This window comes from Metopolophium dirhodum, chromosome 5 (genome assembly GCF_019925205.1).
Source record: "Metopolophium dirhodum isolate CAU chromosome 5, ASM1992520v1, whole genome shotgun sequence".
Classification (NCBI taxonomy): Eukaryota; Metazoa; Arthropoda; class Insecta; order Hemiptera; family Aphididae; genus Metopolophium; species Metopolophium dirhodum.
In genome coordinates this window covers 24,149,815-24,162,244 of record NC_083564.1, presented here as the reverse complement: position 1 = coordinate 24,162,244, position 12,430 = coordinate 24,149,815, and the positions used below count along the sequence as shown (strand labels likewise).

At 30.7% G+C, this 12,430-nt stretch overlaps 1 protein-coding gene across 1 annotated transcript in view; it reads right to left on the bottom strand.

The window, feature by feature from the left end:
- The window catches only part of LOC132944289 (synaptic vesicle glycoprotein 2B), a 73,037-nt gene extending 65,793 nt beyond the window's left edge, over positions 1–7,244 (bottom strand). Inside the window, exon 1 of the mRNA XM_061013560.1 lies at positions 7,172–7,244. The gene's annotated coding sequence lies outside the window, so the exon portion shown is untranslated. The remainder of the gene's footprint in view (positions 1–7,171) is intronic.
- Between the last annotated feature and the right edge of the window lie 5,186 nt (positions 7,245–12,430).

Genomic DNA, 12,430 nt, shown 5'->3' with positions numbered 1-12,430 from the left:
TGGTACAACTAAAGTTCATCAGCATTAACATGGTCATGGTTTTAAAATCAATTACTAGGTACGTATGAACATCGTTAGAGAGCCAAATAAATGTATTCAAGATATATAAACGTTTACGGTTACATGCATGATTTAACGTTTTCGGTTGCTTCCAGATTTAAAAAAATTATATTTAACTAAAATATACTGATTCCTTGAAAAGTTCTCTGATTCCTCCTGTGTTTTCTCTTCAAATCATCATCAATTCATCCATCACTTCACTGAAAACGGATACTTCTCCGTAGTAGTGCGTTATAGTGTCAATGAGATTAATCACACAAAAGTTTTTTTTTAAATTGTATCATACATTTCAAATACTTAAAAAAATAGTAAGATCTACCACAATTTTAACTATAGGTAGTTATTTTAAATAAAATACAATTTACCATAAGCGTGCGCAGACTTCATTGGCAGAGTATAATAATATGTTCAATACAAAACATTGAAAAAACTGCCTCTATAAAAAAGTGCAGTAATAAAATCACAATTTATTGTGATTAAAATATAAAATTTGTCAGTAACTTATCTTAAAATATTTATTGACTAAAATTCAAATTGCCTTTTACTGACATTTTACCAGTTTTACCATTTATAATATTATAAATGTTTTAAATTCAATTGCTGTACCTATATGTATAAATTATTCAATTTCTATTTCCGAGGCCATTTTTTGAAAACGAAATCGAGTTCCTCGAGTACATAATATTATTTAAGGCTCTTTAAGGGGATCGTGTAGGTAAATGGACCTTTTACCGGAGTCGCCAAGTGCGTATCCTGCACAACTCGTTCAGCGCACGTACGACGTACATGGTGTTTACTCATTTCAATTTCTAACACAATTGACCTAGGCAAATACCTGTACGCTGTACGTAAATAAAAGATTTAATACATATTGTCATATTCTATACCCTATACCGGCTATATACCACGGCCATGCGTGGACAACGCGATTAACAGGGCTTATACGTATAGCGCGACTTCAGTGCGTCACGCCTGTCGCCTCTATAATATCATATATACCAGTCAGACAGAGAGACATATAGTGATTAGTCGGTACCCTTTACGGATATGTATTAAAATGTACTCACGTAGGCGTACCATTTGAGCCCGCGATGATGCACACGGTGTTAAATAATATATATTATAGTGTAAAGGTGCATTATAGTATTACCATTGTTCAAGTACATTACACGTACGAAATATCATTGCATGCGACTGTAGTTCATTTGAGCGACTTGCGACTTGTTATTATAATATCCGTCATTTTCGTTTGCGATAAGTATAATAATATGTGTTCAGTATTTACATTTACGTTTACGATTTACCTACATAATATTTTTTTTTTTTTATTGAGCTTAAGCCCGGCAACTATGGCCATTAGCTAATGTTTTTCGTTGTAGAGGGGGGGGGGGAGGTTGGAACGGTTGGTTGAAATACCTACATAATATATACATATATATATATATAGGTGCACGATACAGCACACAATATTAATAATTAATAATATATCGCAAATACGCGCGTGATGTGTACCTGCGTATAATACGTGACTCGTGTTCGATGGCGCCGCGCCTTTAACATGCGCACAGAATATTATAGGTAGGTATATACTATTGACACAGAATTTACGACAACGCACGCAATAATATTATAATACATCGCTGAGATGAAAAACAAAACAACGAAATAAAAATACCTCACCGGGATCACCGACATGTATGTACTGAATATATATATATGTATATTAAATATACAGCTGAGATCCTCAACGATTTATGTCTTATCCGTAGAGGTATGCACACTGGCACACATAAGAGCACATTATCATATTATAAATATATATATATATATTATTATCATATGGCAATAAATAATAATAATATATAAGACTGCCCGGGCCGCGCTCGCTCGATATGAGGCCTCGCCGCCGAGTCGGCGAGTAATAACAAATTAGGGTTCATTAACATCAATTATACATTGTGCTCGCGGCGCGCGAACGGCTCCGCTGAACTTTGAGTTAAGGTTTTTTCACGTACATATCAATAATAATAATAATAATAACCCACCGGTGCGCCGCTTTTTGATCGAGGCACATTAAATATATAGGTATAATACAGTATGGGCGACGAGATCATGATGCGATCTATACGCGGGAAAACGTCACCACGTGCTCACAAATACGCAAAATGATGTAGGTACGAAATTATTGTTGACGCAAATAAGTGTTGGGGAGAGTGGTTATGAGGGTTGGGTTCTTCCCGGGTCGTCTTGTGCGAGCACTATTTTTTAAAAAAATTTTTTCAGCGAATCGTATTTATATCGTGGGTAGGTGTTCAGAGTATCAGAATTTGAGGAGATATAGGAGAAGGGAAGGCGCCCCTAAGGTGTGAGTATATTTATAAGGCGAGAGAGGAAGTCCCAGCACCAGCAGTACCTATTTTCAGACGTCTGAGTGGGCTTATTATACCAGTGATTTCGCACAAGCCCTCGCGAGATGTTTTATTAATATTAACTTTTATATAAATTAATATTTTGAATGCAACACAATATCTAAACCAGTATTCCAAACATTTCCACCAGTATGAATGATATGAATACTATACTTATTTAGGTAATAAGACACGATACATAATAATTTATTATGTATATGAGCGCAAATATTTAATCTTGCACGCGGTTTTTAGATGAAAATCGCACAATCAAAATAATAATGACATAATATAGGATTTATCCACACGTCATCCAGTTTTTGTTATCTCAATGTCTGTGACACTCACAAAATCTACTTGTTGCTTTTAATTTTACCGAACACATTCGATTGTCATCCATTCTAATATTTATTTATTTAATCAAGGTATACCTACCTACTGTACAGTGTATGAATTGATATGTGTGTATTGTATTTTGATATCATATTATGAACCATAATATTGTATACTTATTACTTGGTACTATGTATTTATGTGATAGGCATGTCGTCGAGCGAGAGCGAAACATCACCGTTAGTCGGCTGTTGAAAGTGAACCATTTTTAAGGGGTCGGATTTAGGCAAATTCTATACGCATCGTGAGTTATGTGTGACTGTGTGTGTAGTGACTGATCATTAGTGTGCGACGGTATGTAATTAAAGATAAGCTACGGCTAACATTCTTAAAATCAGTAATGTAGCTACATACGCACAGTCACACGTCAATAACGATACTTTTGCGATCAAAAAAGTTTCAACATGGAAGTCCCAAAAAGCGGAAGAAAAATTCACCCAGTACCAAAAGCCCGATTTTAATTTTTAAAACATTTGAATTCCTTATCCTACTATCTAGGTTATGTAGGAAATTTTTTTGATATGTTTAATTAGTATAATACCAAATTAATTAATTTTTTTTTTTTTATTCACTTTTTCTTTAACGTTACTAAAAAAATTAAATCGAAAATCCATTTTTTATATAAGTATATAACCTAAAAAAGAGAATAAGGAATTCAAATATGTTTTCAAAATTAAAATCGGGCTTTTGGTACTGGGTGAATTTTCCTTCTTCGCTTATTGGTCTAAATCCACGAAAAAAACGACCAGCTTTCAACAGCCTTGAAGATTTTCGTTGTGTTCTGCAGTAAAATGCATGTACTATGTAGTGCCATGTGCAGGTATCTAATATAGTAATATATATGGCTGTATTATTAGTTATTAGTTATTACTATACTGTACAATGTACTATATTATACTAAACGGTGTTTCAGTTTATTTATAATACTATACTATTAAAATTGAAAATACAGTAAGACAAAATACCACTTGATCGCATTTGTTTTAATTTTATGGAAAAGCGAAATGCGCAAAATCGCTTTTTTGTTGTCAAATTGCAAACATGTAACTACACGTACGTACATGTAAAAAGTAAATACTGGGAATTGTCAATTTTAACCTCTCAAAAGTGCCAACTAGATCCAATGTTTGCCACCAGAAATCTCCATCGAAGTTAATGTTCACTAATCAGAGTACTGAGTAAGTATATTTTCTACTATTTTCTACTTTTTTATAGTAAAAGTATCTTTAGACATAACAAAAAGCACACACACACATTATTGTAAAATTAAAACATTCATCGCTTCGCTCAGAATCTAAAATTCTATTCGTAAAGAATTTATGAAAACTAAACTTTTTATGTCAAAATATCAATCTTAAATATTATATTAGTAATCATTTTCCCCTCAAATATGAATTAAAAACCAAAATACACGCCGGTTCTATTTGCACCATGCATCGTCTAAATATTGAAAATTTAGCAAAAAATAAAGCAAAATTTAGTATTCTGAATGGCAAACTTTTTGGCCAATGTGTTATATCAAGCGATTAGAAATAGGAATGCATTACAATCAAACGTTCTAGTCTCTGCAGTCGCTTGTATTTTTTATACAATCATATATATATGTGTGTTATAAATTACATATAAGTTACACGTTCTTATCTTATATTTTAAACAGGATTTATATCAATTGTTGCAATATTTAACTACCTTCAATAATTAATAGCCTGTACGTTTGATTTTGTTGGACCAGTGTAATTTATATATGACTAATATCGATAACATATATTTTGTTTTTTATACCATAAAAAAATTCATAATCCGGTCCAACTTGTACACGGGACTTCCAGTCTTAACTTTGAGCGTACATATTATTATCATACCAAAAATCAAAAACAATAAATTTCACTCAGGATTCCGGAATTCCGCTTTCCGGCGCAGACCTACAGGATCCGGAGAGACATGGAGCTGCAGAGTACGGCAGTATAGAGTGTATATAGTCATGGAACTTTTCAGAAACATCCTAAATCCTAATATAGTATTATTAACCATTATAAGTATCTCACTTCGGTAGTTATATCGAAAGGTTATAAAATTATTTGGACAGTATGTAATGTTTATCTGATAAAAAAAAATTTTAACTACCTAGTAATTAGTAGGTAATTACTAATAAAGTAATAAATTATAAATATCAACGCATAATCTTTAGCCATATGTGGGTTAGTAATACATGCATAATTTCGGTACAATTTGTTCTGCACAATATACATAGGTAATTAAATAAAATGCAGCACTATACTAGTTTATTACTATTAATTACCTGCAACATCCACAAGAAATCTAAATATTTTAGTTTATATTGATAATTATTAATTATTATTACTAAATGTATTTTAAAACGAAATATTTAGTTACACACAAGACACAACGAATAGTGAGTGAGGACTCGGTCTCCCTACGTAGGTAAATATGCCTTTGGTACCTTAAGTATACGTATGTTGTACTTGAGTTTATTCATTTGTAATTATAAAAAAATACAAAACACCTGGCCGGAATAATTATATTGGCAGCAATTACTTAAACATTGTTTAACTGTACAAACTAACAAGGCACTAAAAATGCATACAATTTTCCCCATTAAAGTTGTTTTACTTGAAATATCTAGTTATGTGTTGGATACCATATTGACCATGGACAACAATAAATTGAACAGTAACAAGTATAAAGATTAGACAATAATACTTAACATTTTAATTTATTTATATTATTCTACCTATATTTATATTTTAAATTTTTCCTTGAATTGAATTGTATATTATTTAAAATTTTAAGTATTATTGGTTTTACAATGTGTGTGTTTAACGTCATACCAATATAGGATTATATGAGGTAGAAGAAGTAAAAATCTTTCAATTTCAACTGTGAGGATGGTTTCCAGTAGAAAATTGGATCTAGTGCGTACTTTTTTTTTAGTCAAAAATAATAAAATTCCTTTAATTGGCTGATAGACCGTCACAGCTCAGTATCGTTTTTTGAATGCAATGATTTATCGTAGAATTAAAATTTAACACATCCATGATTATATAGCGGCCTACTCTACTCAATGACGAGGTACACTCGACAGTCAACACCTACAGCAGAGCGACTTCCCAGTTTTTTTTTTGTGATATAAGAATATAATTTTTAAAATAATGATTAATAAATCTCATTAAACGTAATTGTAATTTATAACAAGATATTCTCCATAACAAACATCCGACAGTTTTAAACAGGTTACGTGGTGATTAGGATGTACACAGATAACATAGTTGTCACCGTCTTACATTAAGTTGGTAACATAGCAAATGGCAGATCACGTTAACTCCGTTAGTTTAAAAATTAGAGTGAATCAACCTATTATGAAACTTGATGGTAAGAACATTATATGTGTTTGTCTGTGGGTTTTTTTTTATGATAGTTCAGTTTTTAAGTGAGTTGTGAGCATTATTAAAATCTACGCATTATAAATACGCATAACTTGCTAGAAAATTGAACCATCGTAAAAAAAACCCATATAAAAACATAGATTATCTTCTTACCATCAAGTTTCATAATAATTCACTCTAATTTTTAAACTAACGGAGCTAAACATGCTGAGCGTAAATTTGCTATGTTACGCACTTGTGAGACGGAGACAAAAAATGGCCGTAACTGAAGTACATAAACAGAAATAAACAAATTAAGTGTTGTGCCTTGTGTGGTTTTATAAACAATAATCGTGATTGATTTAAAACTGTAATATTACTATTAATTGCAATTTGTGTATTGTGTAATACTGCAATTACAGTAAAATGGAACATATGTTATTATTCGTTTAAAAATAAACACAAATAAACTAATTGACCTAGAAAATGCCACATAATATTATGATACACATGCGATATGAGAATAAATGTCAGAAAATAAATAAGAAAACAATAGTCAATCCGAAAACTGAAAAGCTAGTATGAAGTCAATGATTGTATCTTGTATATGGATATAATATAGTCACAATTGCTGGTTTACTACAAACACTTAATAGTTCAATTCATTTAGGATAAATCTCAATCTAGGACCTTAAGTTCTAAACCAAAAACATATTATAACTATATTCATATTATATACTTACGACTCACCTGTACTGATAAAAATAAAAATAAATCTATAAATTACATTAAAAATGTCTGCTCCTGCAGTAAAGGTGTACGATAATTATTATACAGTCTACAATAGTCTAATTACTAATTACTAATTAGGTATATAGGTAGGCAATAATTCTATGCTTACTTATTGTGTTCAGATAGTTGACTTACCTAATTCCTATACGGTCGTGCTTTCAGGTGTTCGACAATTTGTGTATATATTATATTGCTGTCGAGAACTCGTCAACTTGAAGTGACGATGACTGGTAAAATAATTATAATAATAATTAGTATAGGTACAATACACATGTATATATATTAATATATTATGTACATTTCTAGGTGCACGTTATATATAAATTATATTATATTATAACACGCGTCCAATTATATTATATTATATTTCTTCGTTTGATTGCGTAGTTATCATTCAATGTTTTCCGAAAATACTAACTCGGTATAAAAATGAATAGCAGGACAATGTTTCAGTTTCAAGTACAAAAGTCAATGTGATAACTGATAATGATTGTTAATTATAATCTGTTTTTATTTTGAATAGCTATACACGCCTCAATAGTAATATTATATAGGACATATCCACTATATAGTAGGTAGGTACCTACTTTAGTTTCAACAAAGGTATAAATTATAAAACGTGATTCTCAGTGGGGTCCATTATCATTTTCAAATAGATAAATTATAATATATATATAAGATCCAAGTTGATAAAATTAGTGACTGTAGATCAAAGTTATACTACGAATAATGAGCAATAGTAATTGTTTGTAATGGGATAGTCCTATAGTCTATTATTTCAACTAATCGATATTTAGTTTTTTAATAAAATTAAACAATAAGGTATCTCGTACCTAATACATATCCACCGACTAACTTCTAAATAGAGTTACAATAACTAATATTGAACAAAATAATTATCTATAGGTAATACCTACTTTGAAAATAAGTAATTAAACTCAGTAAATTACTGAATGATTTAAGAATTTACCACCTACTTCAGAGTTCAGTTATAATAATTTCAAGTAGGTTTTTATAAAATATAGAATTACATTTTGTTCAAATTTATGGTTTTTTTTAATTATCATTCAAAATTGAAACACAACTCACAAGTACCTACTTGCATTTAAATGTTATAATAATTTGCTGTTTTCACTGCATTTAATAAAACAACCAATGGTCATGTTAACGTTGGATTACGTAAGTACAAATTAAAAATCCAGGTAGGTTGTAGGTATTTTTAAGTTAGTATTATGCAATATAGTACTATTATACTATTATAGGTACCTAAGTTCCTAAATACTGGTTTAATAATAAGTTATTTTTAACTTTTATTTAATCATTATCCATTGTCCGGCCTTGATAATTAGTAAGTGTTACAGTCTAAAAGTTATTATTTTAAAAAAAAATTAGTTAAAATAGTATGTAAATGAAAAGAGTTGTTTTAACCAAGTATACCGATATCTAAATACTTACATATTCATTTTTAAACAAATAGGTACGTTTTGTAATTTGCACTCTACGTAATATACTAATATAATATTATAATTTAATTGATGTGGGTACCTACATATTAGGTATAATTTATATTATTTTCTGAATTGAAGTAGGAGCAACATAAATCATACAGCCGCAATCCTCACCGCGGGGCCGGATTAAGGAAAAATACTCATAAATCCTAAAGGTAATAATTTTATCTGCACACTTACAGTTTCCAAATTTGGGTGATTGCAAACTCTGCCCGAGGTATATATCTGTTCAAAAGGTCTATTGTAAAATCGACCCCGATATTTTACAGGTAAAAATTATTAATATTATGTAAGCTCGATTCGAATAAAAATTATTTTGTCGAGCTTTCTCCACTCCCCCCACCACCACCTCATCCAAATTATACCGACATTCCTTTTTTTTTAATAGGACGTCGCATCGTACTCGCGTTTGTTTCCATCTTACTTTAAACAGATGCACAATTTTTTTTCTTACTCAAAACGGTTATGTCGTTTTAGTGGTTGTGTTAGCTTACACGCGATATTTATATATTATATCGTCGGTTTCCAAACAACCAAATTAACCCTAGTCTTTTATCGTTGACTCCAAGGCTGTATCCGGGAATTTTTTCATGGCTGTTGGGGGGGGGGGTCCAAAACATGTATATTGTAATTTTATTGAATTTAGGTTTTGATATTTGGTTAAAAATAAGACATATTGAAAAAATTTCAGGGGGGGGGGTCGGGTCCAGGATACGCCCTGGTTGACTCGAAACCCGTACGGTATGCAGTACCTTACTCCAATTCGTTGACAAGATTGAGGCCGTTTGTTAATTTTATTCCACATAGCGTATAAGTATAATATGTTCTTATTTTCTTCTACAACACTGTTGGGTGTACCTTTATGAGCGTGCAAAATTATATAAGTTAAAAGAATATTATTTTTGTTTTATATTCATAATAGGTATGTTACTATTTAAAAAAAAAAACAATGCGTTGCCCGTATATTGTTATATTTCATTGCCATGAAATTCGATTGCATGTTAAATTTATTAATTTAGGATTGGTTATATTTAAACATAATATTATTATTGTCATTCGATATTACGATTTTTTCCTGTCATTAAAATATTATATTAACATGTCAAGTTTGATTAATTACAATGGACAGTCAACCATAGGTGCAATTTGGACAACTGATTTTTGGGGGGGGGGGGCTAAATTTATAAAATCAATACAGGCCCGCATATTTTTTTTTAATAGGTGGGTAGGTGGGTTTAAGAACGAATATTTTTAAAAACTTAGGGGGGCTTAAATAAAACTATGAGGCTAAGCTCCCCTAGACCCCCCAAATTGCGCCTATGACCATCATCATCGGACCGAAAATATGAGATCCTGTCCGACTCTTCGAGGCGACCTATATAAATTGGACTTGATGGAAAACTGCGTGTCGATCCTGTGCGGTTTAACATGTGTTCAACGCTGTGTGTTTATGGCAAGTTCGCATCCTGTGTTCACTGTTCACCAATCTCATATTGTTCATCGCTTATATTGTTCAATTTGTAACGAACTCAACTCTCTGGTTTTGCATGGTTAATGAACGTTAAATTTTTCTTTTTACAATAGTTGTTTAATATATACAATATTTTCTTTTAAATTCAAGTATTATGATAAACAGGGGTTAAAGTGGGGAGGGGGACCGAGTCCCCCTACCTCTGACAGCGGTTAAAAAGTGTCCCCTTTTACAAATTAGGATTTTATACATTAGACATTGACATTGACATTGTACATAAAAATTATATATGGAACGCTTAAAACTATATGGAGACATTAGTCCTCTCTGGAATTTTTTCCCACTTTAAGCCCTGATTTTAATACGCATAACCAGTGGCGTCATTTCAGTTTTTATTAGACTAATGAAACTTTTCACTGCTTTTCAAAATTATTTTCACTCAAATTCTACACGTAAATACTAGACTGAGGCAAATGCCTCCCTAAATGATGCCACTGCGTATAACAAGGCAATCTTATGTTCAGAAAAATTAATTGTACTCTGTGATTTTTAATATATACTGCGATAGTGGCCTATTATCAAATTTTAATGTCAGAACTCCGAATGTTATTCAACTAAGGCTATTTTAATTTTGAAACAAGTTGTACCTACGAGTCTGAGGCAAAATCAGTTTTATTTTTAGCAAAAACGACGTGCAGGAACTAAATAATTATGGTACCTACACCTCAGAGCCAACATTTTATATTTTCTAGAGGTGTCGAACAAATTCAATAATAAATTACAATATGAAACACAACTTCTAAGACGTGATTGAAAAATCGAAAATGTTTAAATAGGTAATTAGCACTAATTACGTTTTATAATAAAGGTTTTTCGGAGATCATGGATAAATTTAAAAGTGATCATTTTGTTTTTAGGATTTTTTATAGCAAGTACCATAAGTGCAAATAGAGGGGCTTTAGGGGCTAATCCCCCTAAACATTTTCTACATTTTCTATAAGCTTATTCAATATTATTATTCAGGGCTTCAGCCCTCCCTCCCTCAAATCTCAAACTCTATTTGGGACTATTGTAATTTGTAGGTATCAGCTTCTATATTATATTCGAACTAAAAAACTATGAAAAACTTATATTAATTATTACTGTCGTGACTATTTTCTAGTGCTCACCAATATTATATTTCCACAAAATAAGGAAAATATAAATTATAGTAGGTAAGTATGTAATGTTATTCCACCAACAGTAGGACTGATCGCACAGGGGAAAATGCCCACCTTGTCGCCAAATAGGTTAATTCACACTAATATTAAAATAACATGATAAAATGAATTTTTCTAAACGTTAGATTTTGTATGTTACACGTTAGTAAGATTCAGACATACAAGAGGGCATTTCAATATATTTATTGTGATTACTTATGGCTCTCAAGCTACAGCTAGCATATCTACTGATTTTTTTTTTTTGGGAAATTTTAATATTTTGGATTTTGAAGTTTTAGGGTATTAGGTACATATATTTTACAGACATTTTTAATTTTTGACCCATTTCTAGAAATTAAAAAAAAATAAAATTTCACCTAGATTTCATTTTTATATACTGTACAACGTATTCTGATTTTAAAATAAATCGTAGCACAAGTCAAAGATTTATCGTGATGACCAGATCGTCATACCAATGCCAATTTTATCAGTTAAACATGGGTCAACCAATTATAAAAGGTAGGTATTGAATTTAACAAGAATTGTGTATTTTTTAGCATTATTAGTTCACGTACCTATTATTTTTATATTTTTTTAGTGCATTAAAATCCAAGAAGCAAAATACCAGCTGGTTATATATAATATAAAAATATTATTATTATGTTGAATGTAGTCGTTATGTATAAAATACATTCTTATGCGAAATAAATTTCACTCCTTCTTACATTTTAAAAAATGTTGTGTATGCTATTGCATATAAATTGTCCAAGGTTTTGAATAGTCAATTGGAATCGATGCATTTCATTGAATACATTTTACACAAGGATTATTCTTTACTTATTTTATATGCAGCAATAATGTAATAAATAAAAGAAATCTGCACTTATTTTATACATTAGATTTTAATACGGAGATAAATTAGACACACTCTTAAACCTTGATTTTTTTCTCTATATACACCACTAAATAATACTATCAAGGATATTAAAGCTATAATTTTTTTAGTTATTAATTATGTTACTTTTAAGTGTATTAATATTTTTCAAGGTCTACACAAAATTAGAAGGATAATTCTTAGATATTTTAAAGACATTTTTTTGATGTTAGAATAGAGCAAAATATACTTAAGATGTTACAGATAGAGAAGGCAATAAAATATGATGCAAATAAAAAAATTCCCAGATTTAGGCATTTGACTGTTAAATCTTCCACCGAG